Source organism: Bubalus bubalis, chromosome 3, assembly GCF_019923935.1.
Source record: "Bubalus bubalis isolate 160015118507 breed Murrah chromosome 3, NDDB_SH_1, whole genome shotgun sequence".
Lineage (NCBI taxonomy): Eukaryota > Metazoa > Chordata > Mammalia > Artiodactyla > Bovidae > Bubalus > Bubalus bubalis.
Genome location: NC_059159.1, coordinates 91,260,360 through 91,279,805, shown reverse-complemented (window position 1 = coordinate 91,279,805; position 19,446 = coordinate 91,260,360). Strand labels below are relative to the sequence as shown.

General features: G+C 39.5%; 1 protein-coding gene and 1 non-coding gene across 17 annotated transcripts in view; one reads left to right on the top strand and one right to left on the bottom strand.

The window, feature by feature from the left end:
• Positions 1 to 19,446, top strand: part of CCDC171 (coiled-coil domain containing 171) — a 338,655-nt gene that overhangs the window by 173,879 nt on the left and 145,330 nt on the right. The gene's annotated exons all lie outside the window — the stretch shown is intronic.
• TRNAS-GGA lies at positions 1,174 to 1,245 on the bottom strand. The gene has a single exon. It is a non-coding gene; the product is annotated as a tRNA-Ser (tRNA).

Genomic DNA, 19,446 nt, shown 5'->3' with positions numbered 1-19,446 from the left:
CAGGGTGCTCGGGGCTGGTGCACTGGGATGACCCAGAGGGAGGGGATGGGGAGGAAGGTGGGAGGGGGGTTCAGGATGGGGAACACATGTACACCCATGACGGATTCATGTTGATGTATGGCAAAACCAATACAATATTGTAAAGTGATTAGCTTCCAATTAAAATAATAAATTTATATAAAAAATAAAAGTAAAAAAAATAAACTATTGCTGCTGCTTCTTTATAAAAACAAAATAAGATCATGAATAGAAGATATAGAAAATACAGAAAACAAGTTACTCATAACTTACCATCTAATAATACCATCTAAAACACTGTTTACATTTTGCCATTTTATTTATTATAGAAAGAAAAATGATTAAAGTTTTTATAAATCATACTTTGGGCTTGGTGCTCAGAATGGCCTTCCTTCATGATACAGCTAGATTTTGGATAAAACACTTTATCATAGTGGTGTACTAAAGACTAATGGAAATCTCCAAGGACAAATGTCAAACTCCCACAAAACCCAGAGGGCAGAAATCAGAGTTAGCATTGCGAATGGTTGCTCGGCTTACCCTGCAGGTAAATTCCAAAACTAGTGCTGAAAAGAAAGTAAAGAAAGTTAGCAAGTCCTGTCCGACTCTTGCGATCCCACGAACTGTAGCCTGCCAGGCTCCTCTGTCCATTGGAGTCTCCAGGCAAGAATACTGGAGTGGGTTGCCATTTCCTTCTCTGCTAGTGCTGGAAGTAGGAGACAAAGATTTAGACTCCCACAAGCAGCTAGACTGTGAATCTTTGATTCCCACATTAAGGAATTGCCTAATAACTTGAATAGGATAATCTCAGGTCAGTAATGTCTAAGTAGAAACCAAGATAAAGCTTTCTCTGGAGGAAACTTGCCTAATTTAGTTTTTTTCAAGAGCTTCCACAGACTAAGCTCAACCAAGTAACTGGCTCTTAAATAAATAGATACATTTATCTTATTCTCAGCCACATTGCTAAATAACTTTGTAAATTCTGTTAATACTTTGTCTGTACTTCCCAGAAAGGATTTTTATATAGTGTGTGTTAGTCACTCAGTCATGTTTGACTCTGTGACTCCATGGACTGTGGCCGCTGGGCTCCTCTATCTGTGGGATTCTCCAGGCAAGAATACTGGAGTGGGTTGCCGTTTCCTTCTCCAGGGGAACTTCCCAACCCAGGGATCAAACCTGGGTCTCCTGCATTCCAGGCAGATGCTTTACCATCTGAGCCACCAGGGAAGCCCCAATACGTTATCTGTACTTTCCAGAAAGGATTTTCTATGTAGATCATCATATTATTTGTTCTCTAGTACCAGTTTTGTTTCTCTGTTCTAAGCCTTAATCCTTTATTTTCTCTTCCTTACTGCAATGGCTGGGATACAATGTTGAGGAGAAGTAAAGACAATTTTAAGAATTTTTTCTCAAATTTCTTCATTAAGAAGTAAGTTTGGTATAGGTTGCTATGAATTGCTCTAAGTTGATAATCCTTATCAGGTTAAAGGAGTTACCTTCCTAGATTATGCATAATTTTAAAACTCATGAATGGATATTGGATATTATGAATATATTTTATGCATCTACGGATTGCAGTGTTGGTTGGTGGGTTTAATCACTAAGTTGTGTCTGACTCTTGTGACCCCATGGTCTGTGCTCTGCCAGGTAACTCTGACCCTCAGATTTCCCAGGCAATAATACTGGAGTGGGTTGCCATTTCCTTCTCCGGGGGGTCTTCCTGACCCAGGGATCGAACCTTGGTCACCAACACTGCAGGTGGATTCTTAACCGATTGAGCCACCAGGGAAGTCTGCCAATAGTCGTGATTTTTCTCTGTTACTGTCTTAGCAAGTTGAAATATATCAGGAATTGGCAGACTCTTGCCTCTACCTGTGTTTGTATAGTTTGTGAGCTGTGAATCGCTTTTGCCTGTTTAAAGGTTCATAAAAAATGAAAAATTAAAATCAAAGAAGAATAAGTGACAGATTATATGTGGCATACAAAGTGAAGGTGAAAGAAAGTCGCTCAGTCATGTCAGACTCTTTGCGACCCCCTGGACTGTGGCCTACCAGGCTTCTCCGTCCATGGGATTCTCCAGGCAAGAATACTGGAGTGGGTTACCATTTCCTTCTCCAGGGGTTCTTCCGGACCCAGGGATCGAACCTGGGTCTCCCGCATTACAGGCAGACGCTTTAACCTCTGGGCCACCGGGGAAGCCCTTAAGTGTGCTGACCCCTGAGTTACATTAAGTATTCTAATGTTAAACCAGCCTTGCATTCTTGAAGTAAACGCAAGTTGGTTGAGATGATTTTTTTTTTAACTACTTTGCCTCACTTAGATTAAGATTTTTATCCTAGGACTTTTCAGTCTTTGTACTGTAATCATGATCACCTTGTAATTTTTTTCTCTCATACTGTCCTTTTCACTTTTTGGTATCAGGGTTTCGCTATCATGAAAGGTTTCTTACTCCAAACATGTGGAATAGAAACTTTTGGATAGAATATAACAAATCAATTATGGGGTGTATCAGTCAGTCAGTTCAGTCACTCAGTTGTGTCCGACGCTTTGCACCCCATGAATCGCAGCATGACAGGCCTCCCTGTCCATTACCAACTCCTGGAGTTTATTCAAACTCATGTCCATCGGGTCGTTGATGCCATCCAGCCATCTCATTCTCTGTCATCCCCTTCTCCTCCTGCCCCCAATCCTTCCCAGCATTAGTCTTTTCAGTGAGTCAACTCTCTGCGTGAGGTGGCCAAAGTACTGGAGTTTCAGTTTCAGCATCATTTCCTCCAAAGAAATCCCAGGGCTGATCTCCTTCAGAATGGACTGGTTGGATCTCCTTGCAGTCCAAGGGACTCTCCAGGGTCTTCTCCAACACCACAGTTCAAAAGCATCAATTCTTCGGCGCTCAGCTTTCTTAACAGTCCAACTCTCACATCCATACATGACCACAGGAAAAACCATAGCCTTGACTAGACGAACCTTTGTTGGCAAAGTAATGTCTCTGCTTTTGAATATGCTATCTAGGTTGGTCATAACTTTTCTTCCAAGGAGTAAGCGCCTTTTAATTTCATGGCTGCAGTCACCATCTGCAGTAATTTTGGAGCCCCAAAAAAATAAAGTCTGACACTGTTTCCACTCTTTCCCCATCTATTTGCCATGATGTGATGGCACCAGATGCCATGATCTTAGTTTCCTGAATGTTGAGCTTTAAGCCAACTTTTTCACTCTCCACTTTCACTTTCATCAAGAGGCTTTTTAGTTCCTCTTCACTTTCTGACATAAGGGTGGTGTCATCTGCATATCTGAGGTTATTGATATTTTTCCCGGCAATCTTGATTCCAGCTTGTGTTTCTTCCAGTCCAGTGTTTCTCATGATGTACTCTGCATAAGCAGGGTAACAATATACAGCCTTGACATACTCCTTTTCCTATTTGGAACCAGTCTGTTGTTCCATGTCCAGTTCTAACTGTTGCTTCTGACCTGCATACAGATTTCTCAAGAGGCAGATCAGGTGGTCTGGTATTCCCATCTCTTTCAGAATTTTCCACAGTTTATTGTGATCCACACAGTCAAAGGCTTTGGCATAGTCAATAAAGCAGAAATAGATGCTTTTCTGGAACTCTCTTGCTTTTTCCATGATCCAGTGGATGTTGGCAATTTGATCTCTGGTTCCTCTGCCTTTTCTAAAGCCAGCTTGAACATCAGGAAGTTCACGGTTCACATATTGCTGAAGCCTGGCTTGGAGAATTTTGAGCATTACTTTACTAGCGTGTGAGATGAGTGCAATTGTGCGGTAGTTTGAGCATTCTTTGGCATTGCCTTTCTTTGGATTTGGAATGAAAACTGACCTTTTCCAGTCCTGTAGCCACTGCTGAGTTTTCCAAATTTGCTGGCATACTGAGTGCAGCACTTTCACAGCATCATCTTCCAGGATTTGGAATAGCTCAACTGGATTTCCATCACCTCCACTAGCATTGTTCGTAGTGATGCTTTCTAAGGCCCACTTGAATTCACATTCCAGGATGTCTGGCTCTAGGTCAGTGATCACACCATCGTGATTATCTGGGTCGTGAAGATCTTTTTTGTACAGTTCTTCTGTGTATTTTGCCATCTCTTCTTAATATCTTCTGCTTCTGTTAGGTCCATACCATTTCTGTCCTTTATCGAGCCCATCTTTGCATGAAATATTCCTTTGGTATCTCTGATTTTCTTGAAGAGATCCCTAGTCTTTCCCATTCTGTTGTTTTCCTCTATTTCTTTGCATTGATCACTGAAGAAGGCTTTCTTATCTCTTCTTGCTATTCTTTGGAACTCTGCATTCACATGTTTATATCTTTCCTTTGCTCCTTTGCTTTTCGCTTCTCTTCTTTTCACGGCTATTTGTAAGGCCTCCCCAGACAGCCATTTTGCTTTTTTGCATTTCTTTTGCATGGGGATGGTCTTGATCCCTGTCTCCTGTACAATGTCATGAACCTCATTCCATAGTTCATCAGGCACTCTATCTATCAGATCTAGGCCCTTAAATCTATTTCTCACTTTCACTGTATAATCATAAGGGATTTTATTTAGGTCATACCTGAATGGTCTAGTGGTTTTCCCTACTTTCTTCATTTGAAGTCTGACTTTGGCAATAAGGAGTTCATGGTCTGAGCCACAGTCAGCTCCTGGTCTTGTTTTTGCTGACTGTATAGAGCTTCTCCATCTTTGGCTGCAAAGAATATAATTAACCTGATTTCGGTGTTGATCATCTGGTGATGTCCATGTATAGAGTCTTCTCTTGTGTTGTTGGAAGAGGGTGTTTGCTATGACCAGTGCATTCTCTTGGCAAAGCTCTATTAGTCTTTGCCCTGCTTCATTCCGTATTCCAAGGCCAAATTTGCCTGTTACTCCAGGTGTTTCTTGACCTCCTACTTTTGCATTCCAGTCCCCTATAATGTAAAGGACATCTTTCTTTGAGTGTTAGTTCTAAAAGATCTTGTAGGTCTTCATAGAACCGTTCAACTTCAGCTTCTTCAGTGTTACTGGTTGGGGCATAGACTTGGATTACTGTGATATTGAATGGTTTGCCTTGTAAACGAACAGAGATCATTCTGTCATTTTTGAGATTGCATCCAAGTACTGCATTTTGGACTCTTTTGTTGACCATGATGGCCACTCGATTTCTTCTGAGGGATTCCTGCCTGCAGTAGTAGATATAATGGTCACCTGAGTTAAATTCACCCATTCCAGTCCATTTCAGTTTGCTGATTCCTAGAATGTCTACATTCACTCTTGCCATCTCTTGTTTGACCACTTCCAATTTGCCTTGATTCATGGACCTGACATTCCAGGTTCCTATGCAATATTGCTCTTTACAGCATCAGACCTTGCTTCTATCACCAGTCACATCCACAGCTGGGTATTGTTTTTGCTTTGGCTCCATCCCTTCATTCTTTCTGGAGTTATTTCTCTACTGATCTCCAGTAGCATATTGGGCACCTACTGACCTGGGGAGTTCCTCTTTCAGTATCCTATCATTTTGCCTTTTCATACTGTTCATGGGGTTCTCAAGGCAAGAATACTGAAGTGGTTTGCCATTCCCTTCTCCAGTGGACCTCATTCTGTCAGATCTCTCCACCATGACCTGCCCATCTTGGGTTGCCCCACGGGCATGGCTTAGTTTCATTGAGTTAGACAATGCTGTGGTCCTAATGTGATTAGATTGACTAGTTTTCTGTGAGTATGGTTTCAGTGTGTTTGTATAACTCAATGGGGTGTATAGCCAAGCTTAAAACAAAGTGAGAAAAGTGTTCATGTACTGGAAATAAAGAAGATATCCAAAATAAATGGTAAGAGGAGGTGAAGTCTAAATGGCTCATTGGGATGTGCAAACCTAACTGGAGATTGAAGTTGATAGTCCTAGTGTTAGGGACTTCAAGCCCTGTGGACTTAAAATCAGCTACTCATGAGAACCACAGGGTCTGGAAAGGCTGCCCTTCTAGGAAAATGCAGCCTAGAAAGCCCCTTTCTACTAGCTACAGGGGATTTGATTTTTACTCAGGATATGACTTCTCTGGTAGCTCAGATGGTAAAGAATTTGCTTGCAATGCAGGAGACCCAGGTTCAATCCCTGGGTTAGCAAGATCCCCTGTAGACGGGAATGGACACCCACTCCAGTATTCTTGCTTGGGAAAATCCCATGGTCAGAGGAGCCTGACAGGCTACAGTCCACGGAGTTACAAAGAGTTGGACATGACTGAGAAACTCACACTTCATTTCTGGATGTGGAGTAGCAGAGAAGTCACAAAGAAACTAGAACCCCAGGCTGGGTGTAGGGTCTTAGTATATCCTACTTTTATGTCCAAGGGCTGTTCAACTGAGGAATTATCTTTAGAATGGTCCAAGTCTTGTAGAAGCAGTGGGATGTTTTAGAAGAAAACAAAATATTCAGCAAGGATACTTCTATAACTCACAGAACACACAAAAAACTTTTATGGAAAATTCAGCATTACAAACATGTAAAGAAATGAGTTGTATATCAAATGAGAAAATTTACATCTGAGGTTGTAATACTTATATCTGAGGTTGGAATACTTAAAGTATTGAGAGATGTTTAAGTGTTTTTTAAATGCTTTAAGAAGTAAGACATGGGTATATATAAGGCAAGAAATGAAAAGGTAGTCATTGAAATTAAAAACTCAGCAAATGATTTGAACATTGGGGAAAAGATACTAGTGGATTAAAAGTTAGTTGAGGGAAAAATATGCATGGTTCAGTGTATTTTGACAAATGTATACATATGTGTAAGTACCATCAGAGTCAAGACAATAGAAATTTTTTATCCCCCAAATTTCTGTTGTACTCTTTTGCATTCAATTCCCATTTTTATTTTTTTTATTTTATTTTATTTTTAAACTTTACATAATTGTATTAGTTTTGCCAAATATCAAAATGAATCTGCCACACACTCTTCTTGCTATAGCCCGGCAGCCACATACCAGTATCGCTCTAGATTAGATTTGCTTTTACTAGAGTGTAACATAAATGGAATCAGACAGTATGTACTCTTTGTGTCTGACTCCTTTCATTTGATGTAACATTTTTGAAATTCATCTGTGTTCTTTCTTTATACTGTTGAGTAGTATTCCATTATGTGGATATACAGCAATTTATTTATCCATTCACCTGTTGATAGGCATTTAGTTTGTTTTCATTTAGGGCCATTATGAATAAAGCTGTTAAGAACATTCCTGTACAAATCCCTATGTGGATACATGTTTTGACTCCTCCTGGATAATACCTAGGAGTGGAAATTCTGGGTCATATGATAAGAGTACATTTAAAATTTTAAGAAATTGCCAAGGTCTTTTTCCAAAGAGGCTGCATGATTTTGCATTTCCAATGACCTTGGAATATGAGTTCCATTGGCTTCATATCCTGGTGAATACTTGACATTGTAAGTCTTTTTCTCTGTTCTTGTGAGTGTGTAGTGGTATCTTTCTTGATTTGATTTTGCATTTCACTGATGACTAATGATGTTAAGCATCTTTTAGTATACTTATTATAATTAGTCATTCATATTTGTTCTTTGGGGCCTCCCTGGTGGCTCAGATGGTAAAGAATCTACTTGTAATGCAAGAGGCCCCAGTTCGATCCCTGGGTCACGTAGTTCCCCTGGAGAAGGAAATGGCAACCCACTCCAGTGTTCTTGCCTGGAGAATTCCATGAACAAAGGAGTCTGGCGGGCTACATGGAGTCCCAAAGGAATGTCTTCTTTGTGAAATATATATTCAGAACATTTGATATTATAAGCTTTGGGGGTTTTGTTTTCTTATTCCATTCCAAAATAGAATTATTTCTGTTTTCTGTATACAAGTCCTCTGTTGGATGCATATTGAGAATATTATCTTCCATTCTGTGATTGGCCTTTTCATTGTCTTAACAGTGTCTTTCAAGTAGAAGAAGTTTTAAAATTTGAAAAATTTTAAATGTTATGGTTAATTTTTGTCTTTTACCTAAGAAATGTTTCCTACTGTGATGCAGAAAGACTTTTGCCTATATTTTCCTTTAGCCAGTTCATGCTGTAAGCTTTTACTTTTAGGTCTATGATTCACTTTGAGTTAATTTTTATATATGATTTGATGTAAGGGTTGAATAGATGTTGAGTTGTTCCAGTGCCCACATATTTACCATATTTGAACCATATTTCTTTTTTATAAGTCTTATATTTTCATCTAGTATTATTTTCCTTCTGCTTTAAGAACTTTCTTTAGCATTTTGTATAGTGGATGTCTTTATTATTGGGAAGTATAAGGGTAGCCATAAGGTACTTGCACTCTGAGAACCTCTGGTGTAAAGTTATTGAGATGACCTGGGAAAGATAAGAGCCAGAGTAAAGTGGAGGATTGGCTTTAGATAGGAAGGACACTTCCTTATTATATATGTAGAAATAGAGTATTAGATGAGGGCATTAGAGGGCAAACTTTCTCATTGATGTTTCTTTTTTCCTTGTGGAGGAGGCAGATTCATACTTACTGAATAAAGAGGGAATTTGGAGGAGGAAAATAGTTGAAGAGTAGAGAAGATTTGAAATAGTTATTGTAAAGGGTAGGGAGATAAATCAACAATAGAAATATGACCAATGTGCTAGGTAAAAATATAACTGGAGGGCTCCTTTGAGACTTATCATTAGGTTAAACAGTAAATGGGAAAGGATATTTGTTTGATATCATAAAGCAGGATACCCGAATCAGTGCTTTTGGATGCAGAACAAATTATGGGATAAAAGGTTCAGAGTTTGAGTATGAAATGGGATTAAGTAGAGGACATGAAGAGGCCAAGGAAAAAATGAGAGGTCATATTTATAGATGTGTTGCCCATATTATCTTTCAAGTTACACAAATCTATAGAGTATATATTGGAGTGAGATAAAAGCTATGAACCAGTTACATATAGCTGATGCTAAGTCACTTCAGTCATGTCCGACTCTGTGTGACCCCATAGATGGCAGCCCACCAGGCTCCCCTGTCCCTGGGATTTTCCAGGCAAGAACACTGGAGTGGGTTGCCATTTCTTTCTCCAGTGCATGAAAGTGAAAAGTGGAAGTGAAGTCACTCAGTCGTGTCTGACTCTTAGCGACCCGATGGACTGCAGCCTACCAGGCTCCTCCATCCATGGGATTTTCCAGGCAGGAGTACTGGAGTGGGGTGCCATTGCCTTCTCCACATTTAGCTGAGGACCAGCATAAATGTATTTTCAGTGTGTAATATTTCCAATGTATGTAATTTAGGTTAGCATTAGAGCTGTACTAATATGATAGCCACCACCACATGTATTTACTTAAATTAATTAAAATTAAAAATTCAGTTCCTCAGTCACTATATCTACATTTCGAGTATGGAGTAGCCTCATGTGTCTAGTGACGGCCAGATTAGCAGCGCAGATACAGAAAGCACCTGTCATCACAGAAAGATCTACTGGACAGCGCTGGTGTGGAGGACAGGTGCATTTAGATCTGTCTCAGACCCATTAGGCATGAAAATGGACACTTTAATATTCTTTCCATTATGCAGAAACATTTTGGAGCCAAACGGCTTAGGAAAGATAAGCTCTATTGCCGATTGAATTAATAGAACTAGTTTAACAGTGGTAAAGTTTCTAAGAACTCTGAAGTCAGTGAAGGGAGCATACTCTGAAGATAGAAACTAATACAATTATGTAAAGTTTAAAAATAAAATAAAATTAAAAAAAAACACACACAAAAAGAAAAAGAAACTATAGTTAAATAATAACACATCTCTCTCTTATTGGAACTATAGGCAAATGAGTATGGGAAACATTGTATGGAAAAAAGTATAGCAAATTAAAGATTTGTTTATTTTTTCCTTATTCCCCAGTCCCTCCCTGAGATATTTTATATTGTTGACCTGGCCTATAGTATCTTTAGTGCTACTACATTTCTGAGGAAGTTTGCTAGGCAACCTTTATTTAGTATGGGTAGTCTGTAAAACAACAAAAGCTACATTTCCAATGTAATTTTTTTCAATGACTTTGAGTAAGCTTATGTTTAAATACAGTAGCTACTTAAATGAAGCATTTTATCTGGGATCCTGCCTTATGTGTTTTTCTGTTTAATTGAGTGCAGATTCTGGTTACTGGTAGACTCTGTGTGTTAATGGAGTAGGTAAAAGAATGATTGACAAAAAACACTGTTACTTCAGAGAGAGAGTTGAGCTGTGGTTACAATACTTGTAGGAGCTAATACAGAAAAGTGGGTTGCTGCTGTGATAGTACCTAAAGCCTGAGGCTCTGGCAGAAACATCAGGCAGTTTGTGGTGAGGAAATTGTTATCAGAAGTGGAAAGATGGAAATTCATGTAAGCCGTGGCCAAACATATGATAAAGCTGCTGCTGCTGCTGCTGCTGCTAAGTCACTTCAGTCGTGTCCGACTCTGTGTGACCCCATAGACGGCAGCCCACCAGGCTCCCCCGTCCCTGGGATTCTCCAGGCAAGAACACTGGAGTGGGTTGCCATTTCCTTCTCCAATGCATGAACGTGAAAAGTGAAAGGGAAGTCGCTCAGTCGTGTCCGACTCTTCGCGACCCCATGGACTGCAGCCCACCAGGCTCCTCTGTCCATGGGATTTTCCAGGCAAGAGTACTGGAGTGGGGTGCCACTGCCTTCTCCGATGATAAAGCTATACTTGTGATAATTTAGGAAGCTAACTTTCCCTGTAGTTCTAGGGAAAGTGCCTGATGTATGTTGGCTTCGACATTCTGCTTTGAACAAGGTATTATAAGAAAGAAAGGAACTCAGGAAAGAATTAGTTGGCTTATGAATATAAAAGAAAGGACAGAGAGAGAGTCAAAATCTGGGGCCAAAAGGAGCTGATTATGACTCAAGCCCATGGCAAAGAACAAATTGGGGTATGGCTTTCTTACTCTAACCTGCTATCTTGGATGGCTTCAAGATAACCACCATTATGTTCCGGTGAGCTTCCCTGGTAGCTCAGCTGGTAAAGAATCTGCCTCAGGTTTGATTCCTGGGTTGGGAAGATCCCCTGGAGGAGGGCATGGCAATCCACTCCAGTAGTCTTGCCTGGAGAATGCCAATGGATGGAGGAGCCTGGCGGGCTACAGTCCATGGGGTTGCACAGAGCTGGACATGACTGAGCAACTAAGCACAGCACAGCACACACACTATACCAGTGTGCACCACTGGAAAACCCCTGGTGAGGATAATCTCCAAGAAGGAATCTTGTATTTATTGGTACATGGCACTGACTGGAACTAAACATCTTAAAACTATACCAAGTTTTGTGTTTCCGAGACTGAAATTGTTGTTCAGTCACTAGTTCGTATCTGACTCTTTGCAACACTATGGACAGGAGCACACCAGGCTTCCCTGTCCCTCACCATCTCCCAGAGTTTGCTCAAATTCATGTCCATTGAGTCGTGATGCCATTCAGCCATTTCATCCTCTGTCACCCTCTTGCCCTCAATATTTATCGGCATCAGGGTCTTTTCCAATGAGTCGGCTCTTCACATCAGGTGGTCAAAATATTGGAGCTTCAGCTTCAGCATCAGTCCTTCCATTGAATATTCAGGGTTGATTTCCTTTCGGATTGACTAGTTTGATCTATACTCCAGGGGATTCTCAACTAAAATAATCTTTTACTCTTTGAGTCTTAAACAGTAAGGCTTAAATGGTCTATTCATATATCATTTTATTGATGCACAGAATTCCACACTAAATAAGTTGCATTTATTTAGTTATTCATCTATGATGGGCATTAGATTTGTATCAGTTTTTAAGATATTATAGATTTGAAGAAGAAGGCTGAATTCCTGGCAAGGCCATGATAGATCTAGTTCTGGTACATACCCTAAACTCAATAAATTTTTTATTGAATTTAGTCACATGGTAGAGCTACTATTTGCATTTGCATATACAGTGGAATAATTGGTCAGTATACATTTTAGAACAGGGACCTGTGATTTGCAGTTTCAGTGAATGGAAGGCCTTGAGAATGCTGTGGTTGGCATTTGTGGTATTCCTCTGCGCTTGAGGCATTCCTTTGAAAAAGGATAATATTCCTAGTGTTAATCAGTTCTATCAGTTACAGAGAAATATTGAAAAAGCATCTGAAATAGCCCATTGGTCTCCCCAAATAATACTGATACCTGTAACTGGTCCCAACCTGGTCCGTATTATTTGGGAGACCAGTGGGCTATTTCAGATGCTTTGTTTTTCAATATTTCTCTGTAACTGATAGAACTGATGAACACTAGGGAAATGGAAGGCCTTGAGAATGCTGTGGTATTGGCATGTGTGGTATTCCTCTTTGCAGTGGAGGTGTTGTTTTATTCACAGCAGATCCCTCATACACTAGTTCTTTTGTCTAACCCAACTCCTATTCCTGTGTCCTCCTCGTCCTCTTTTCCACCCTCTGCTGCCTTCCGCTGTCCTGTGCTTCCTTTCACAGAGCTGGAGCAGCCTCGCGGGGTCTCTAGGCTCGTGCCTCTTCCCCGCTCCCTGTCTCATCCTTTGCCTTCTTGCAGCTGTTTTGCCTTTACCTTGTTCGTGTCTTTTTTAACAGAAAATGAACTCTGTGCTTTATTACTTTCCTATCTCAAAACTTAATTATGCTTATACTATGGATAGGAAAGAAGTAAGAAGAAAAAAGGGTATGCTTTCAGATTTCACAGGAAATAATTGGCGAAGATATTTTGGAGTAATTGTGGCAAAAGGTCACATTTTATGAATATTTGTCCTCTTTTTATTTAATAGTATCCTAACCTTTATATTAGTAATATTATTTCCAATACTCTGCAGTTATAGAACTGGAATGTTGCAATGAAGTCATTTATTTACTTAATTTTGAATAAATAGCCAAATTTTCTCTAGTAATCTTTTACACAAAAGAGCCCTCAAATTCATTTACTTTAAAAAATTTAAACATTTTTTAGTTGATGAACCATGATTATAGTAATAATTAACATCTATCATGTAACCCATTTTCATAAAGTAGGATTATTAGCATCATTACTTAATTTAAAAGTCTTATCATTTTTTAACTTTAATCCCATATATGTATTTTTTATCTTTCTAATGACTTATACCATTGAGACCTATAGGGTAGTCAATTATATTTCAAGGTCAGAGAAAAAAGAATTAAGAAAACAAAAGCTCTCAGATAATTTTTTAAAAAATAATAATTTAGCAGAAGACTCAGGCTAGAGGCTAGAAGATTGACAGAGAGTTTTTTCCCCATTTATGTTAGTCTGGGCACAAGAGAAAAATACATATAAGATAAAATGCATTTTCTTTTAAATTTATTGTGATATTTTCCTTTTTTTCAAAGTATAGATACTCATATATAATTTTAAGACACCTTTTCCCATGTTTATTTGTCCTTTATGAATAGTAATTGTCATGCTTCTTCATGCCTGTGCTGAGTCACTTTGTTTGTGTATGACTCTTTGCAACCCTATGGACCATGGCCCTCTAGGTTCCTCTGTCCATGGATTCTCCAGGCAAGAATCCTAAAGTGGGTTGCCATTTCCTTCTCCAGGGGATCTTCCCGACCCAGGGATTGAACCCATGTCTCTTTACATCTTTTGGATTAGCAGGTGAGTTCTTTACCTCTAGTGTCACCTGGGAAGCCCATCATGCTTCTTGTTTTTTTTTTTTGGTTACTTTTTTCAGTCGCTCAGTCATGTCCAACTTTTTGCAACCCCATGGACTGCAGCATGCCAGGCTTCCCTGTCCTTCACCATCTCCCAGAGTTTGCTCAAATTCATGTCCATTGAGTCAGTGATGCCATCCAGGCATCTCATCCTCTGTTGTCCTCTTCTCCTCCTGCCTTCAGTCTTTCCCAGTTTCAGGGTCTTTTCCATTCAGTTGGCTCTTTGCATCAGGGGGCCAAAGTATTGAAGCTTCAGCTTCAGCCTCAGTCCTTCCAGTGAATATTCAAGACTGATTTCCTTTAGAATTGGCTGGTTTGATCTCTTTACTGTACGAGGGACTCTCAAGAGTCTTCTCCAACACCACAGCTCAAAAGCCTCAATTCTTTGGTCCTCAGCCTTCTTTATGGTCCAACTCTCACATCCATACATGACTGCTGGAAAAACCATAGCTTTGACTGTACAGACCTTTTTCAGCAAAGTAATGTCTCTGCTTTTTAATACGCTGTCTAGATTTGTCATAGCTTTTCTTCTAAGGAGCAAGTGTCTTTTAATTTCATGGCTGCTGTTGCCATCATGCTTCTTAACTGAGTGTGAGTGCTAACCTTTGATTGGGCTTCCCTGGTGGCTCAGTGGTAAAGAATCCACCTGCAGTGGCAGGAGATGTGGGCTCAATTCCTGAATTGGGAAGATCCCTTGGAGAAGAAAATGGCAACCCACCCCAGTACTTTTGCCTGGGAAATCCCAGAAACAGAGGAGCCTAGCGGGCTACAGTCCTTGGGGTTGCAAAGAGTGGACAGGACTTAACAACCTAACAACCACCACTACCACCACCACCTTTGGATAGATTATATATTTAAATATTACTTTAACTACTTTGAATCATACAGTTCAACTTTGTGTAAAATTTTTTTACAAGTGTCATTTTAGTTTGCTTTTTCTGATTAAACATGCTCTCAGTAAGAAAAACTTGAAAAACACAGAAGAAACAAACATAATTTTTTTGTAATCCCATCATTATCCATATATAAACAGTATGAATATTTTGACAAATAAAACTGGAAGTATGGTATATATATAGTTTTGTATTCTGTTTTTGGAGGCAGAATGACATTGTTTACATTTGCATCATATAAACATGAATATAGACAATGGTTATGCAAAAATGGGAACAGAGACCAGTTATATGCTGAGAGTTAGTTTAGAGCAGAGATGATAGTGGCTTGAGGAGGCTGGTAGGAGTAAAGAGTGGTGAGATTCTGGACTTATTTGCATTTTGACAGTAAAACTTAACAAAATTTCTGATTTGTATGTGAAGTATGAAAGAGATGAATCAAGGATGATCTTCAGCAATTGGGTGAATGAGATTGATACTTAAGCTGTCAATTATTTTAATAAGCCATGTAATATTCCATCAGGTGAATGTACTTAAATGTATTTAAATGTTTTCCTGTTGTTGGATATTCAGATTGTGTCCCTTTTCACTGTTAAAAATTAGTATGTATATCTTACAATTAAGTCTTTGACCATGGAGTTGATTGTATTCTCAAGATAGAGCTCAAGATGCAGATTTTTTGGGTTCAAAAGATATAGCTCTTTTAAAGTGGGGTGTGTGTCTTTAAAGCTGTGAATATTTTTTCAGAACCCATGTTTACATTGAGTGTATATGAGCACCTGCTTCGCCCCATCCTCATTGGCTTTGGGTGTCAGTACATATTATTGTGAAAACACAATAACAGCAAATCAAAACTAGGAAGCTTTGCCAGTTTGGCAAATAAGAAATGATATATTGTTTTGTTTTGCACTGAGCATAAAGAAGAACAATGAATTTCCACACACACAGATGTTTTTGTTCACGTAGTTCTGTGTGAAGGTAATTTGCTGTTTGTAGTGTGGCAGTGGTAGGGGTGGTTTAGTTGCTAAGTCGTGTCTGGCTCTTGTGACCCCAGGGACTGCAGCCCACAAGCCTCCTCTGTCCATGGGATTCTCCAGGCAAGAATACTGGAGTGGGTTGCCATTGCCTTCTCCAATTTGTGTAGTTTTAGAAAAGAGGAACTAAAATTTCTGAGTATATACTTCAGTTAGATGTATTGTGAGGCACTTCATATTATTTTATTTAACAGTTACAAAATGTTCAGAGATAAGTGTTATTGTTTAAATTTTATATATGAAGAAACATATCTGCAGAGAATTTGTCAATATACATACAGAAGTTGCTTTATAGAGAAGCAGAATACATTTATTAATATTGCTTGAAAGCCTTCTCTTTGGGATGTTACTAGGTTTACAGGGAGAAGGCAATGGCACCCCACTCCAGTACTCTTGCCTGGAAAATCCCATGGACGGAGGAGCCTGGAAGGCTGCAGTCCATGGGGCTGCTAAGAGTCGGGCACGACAGAGAGACTTCACTTTCACGCATTGGAGAAGGAAATGGCAACCCACTCCAGTGTTCTTGCCTGGAGAATCCCATGGATTCTCTCTTGAGCTTTACAAGAAGAAATTGTACAATTTCAAAAGTCCCATTTTAATATATAAAAAATACTATATGAGCTTTTCTATTCTTACTCATATTCATGTATATACATATATACACATACTCTGTTATATGTATATATACATATATGCTATACAGTTGTGGGCTTCCCTGGTGGCTCAGTGGGTAAAGAATCTGCCTTCAGTGCATTAGATTCAGGAGACGTGGGTTTGATCCCTGGAAGGGGAAGATCCCCTGGAGGAGGGCTTGGCAACCTACTCCAGTATTCTTGCCTAGAGAATCCCATGGACAGAGGAGCTTGGCGGGCTACAATCCATGAGATCACAAAGAGTCAGATGTGAATGAGCATGCACGCATGGACTATACAGTTGTACACTTTATAAAAATAAATTATACTTCAGGTGTGTATATATTTCATTTATGTGTAAATTACATATATATTTAATTATGTATTTATATATTTTGTTATATGTAAGTTATATATATTAAATAGATATAAATGCAGTTTATCAATGTAACAATTTTGTGTAAAGACTCTGATGCTGGGAGGGATTGGGGGCAGGAGGAGAAGGGGACGACAGAGGATGAGATGGCTGGATGGCATCAGTGACTCAATGGACGTGAGTCTCAGTGAACTCCGGGAGTTGGTGTTGGACAGGGAGGCCTGGCGTGCTGCGATTCATGGGGTCGCAAAGAGTCAGACACGACTGAGCGACTGATCTGATCTGATATATTTCTACTTCTATATATTACTTATCTATGTAAATATATGAACTATACATGTATGTGTATCTGAATGTATTTAGGAATGTATATTGTTAGAAACCTGTTCTAGGACATGTTTTGGGTGTGGTCTTTGTCATTCACGTGTTCAGTCTTCTACTGACTTTTTGCCCTCAAGATCTCGCTTCACCCTAAGTTAGAAGGTGTGTGCTGCCCCTGGGTTTTGGCAAGTACTTTGATTCACATGATCTTATGGTCTGAATTTACAAAGCCTGTGCCATAGTAAGATCTAGATTTCACAGATTTTCTTTTTTTTTTTTTTCTTTCTCTCTCTCTCTTTTTTTTTTTTGCAATTAATTAAAATCTTTTACTGAAATAGTAGAACAATGCAAAGTTCATGCCGGAAGCTGGCTGATTTCTATCATATAAACTCTTTAAGAAATGAATATCTGTGTACAATTAGGTATCTTTCTAATTGTTTACTATTTATCCCCAGACTCATCATTGCACCTTGATTGGAACGGTTCCTTTTAATTTACTCTGGGGCTTCCAGGTGGCCCAGTGGTACAGAACCCATCTGCCAGTGCAGAAGACACGGGTTTGATCCCTGGGTCAGGAAGATCCCCTGGAAAAAAATATGGCAACCCACTACAGTATTTCTTGCCTGGGAAATCTCATAGACAGGGGAACCTGGCGGGTTATAGTCTTTGGGGTGGCAGAGTCAGATATGATTTAGCAACTAAAATAACAATATATACATGTATCCGTTATCCCCCCAGTGCTGCTCACCTGAAACTATCACAATATTATTAGTTAGCTATACCCCAGTACAAAATAAAAAATCAAAAAAAGCCCATTGCAACAACAAATTGACTCTGATAGCTCATAGTGGTCAAATCATTGTTTGAATCCCATCTTGGCTTACGATACTATTGTGAGATAGTCGTTAATCCACGTGGTTTTGAGACTTGAGGCCAGTCTGCTGTTAAAATATTTCCTTTCCTCTTGGCTTCTCAGAACTGGATGGTGGAAATCCATTTACTTCTGAGGTCACACTAGTGGTAAAGAACCTGCCTGCCAATGCAGGAGATGTAAGAGATGCGGGTTCTAACCCCGAGGCAGGAAGAACCCCTGGAGGAGGAAATGGCAACCCACTCCAGTGTTCTTGCCTGGAGAATCCCGTGGATAAAGGAGCCTACCGGGCTATAGTCCATGAGGTCACAAAGATTCAGACACAACTGAAGTGACTTAGTACACAATTCACTTACTACACTTAATGGATTCCCTAGTGCCTCAGATGGTAAAGAATCTGCTTGCAATGTGGGAGACCTGGGTTCAATGCCTGGGTTGGGAAGATCCCCTGGAGAAGGAAATGGCAATCCACTCTATTGTTCTGGCCTGGAAAATCCCATGGACAGAGGAGCCTGGTGCTCTACAGTCCACCGGGTCGCAGAGTTGGACATGACTGAGTGACTAACACACACACACCCACATACTTACTGAAAAGTTGGAAGAACTTCCTTTTTCTCTTTTTTGAATGTAATTCTCCCAAGTGTCTCCCCTCTAATGGCATGGGAGTAGGAAATGGAATCACCCTAGCTTTTCTTCTTCCACTTATGACTGAATCTCAGATGAAAATATTTTTTCAAGTTCACAGGATTAGAAATAAAACCCATTGGTTTGCCTCACGTTTGCAGAATTCATATTGCTACAGCCTTCTGCCTTAAGAACTTCAGTCCCATAATTGGTAACTGGAAGTACAGACAAGGCATAGATGAGACTAGGCAGTGGTGGGTAGGTGGTGGGCGGCCATCCCAGCCTTAGTTCAAAGAGTGTTTCTTTGATGTAGGCAAGTGGGAATGTGACTCTCACACCTTTGGATTTCCATGAGGATTTTGAATCACACTCATAATATAACTCCTATGGATTAGACGCTTTGTATGTATTTTCTGTAATCTTTGCAGTTACCTGGAAAGATAACATAGAATACATAAATATAAATTATGAATATAAAATGAACTAAGGATCAGAGTTCTGAACACATTTTCCGAGAATCACGTATTTGTAGATTTTGGAGTCAGAATTTGAAATCAGGGTCTGCCCAACCCTAGTCTATTCTATTTCCAATATACATTTTCTTTCAGAGTTTGGGGAATTTTATTTTCTATGAGAGATTTTTTTTTAAAAAAAGAGAATTGATGAAAATACCTACACATGGAAATTGGAATAATTCTAGAAGTGTCTTAATCTGCAGCTATTTAGCTTTCAAATACTTTTCTTCAACTTGAGTGTTTATAATTTAGACTACTTGAAATTCAGTTCAGTAGTGATGACAGGAGAGTACCAAAATAAGGTAGATGGTGAGCCTCAGAGCAGTAACATTTCTGCCCTGTACAATAATACTCAATAGATGCTTCAGAATACATTCTCATTTCCTCCTGCTTTTTGCTCTTTTTTCTTTCTGGGACATCTGTTAGTCTGTCAGAAGTCAAGTATCCTGACTTGATCCTTTGTGGGTCTTATAATTTATCTTCTATGTTGTCTTAGCATTTTAGATTC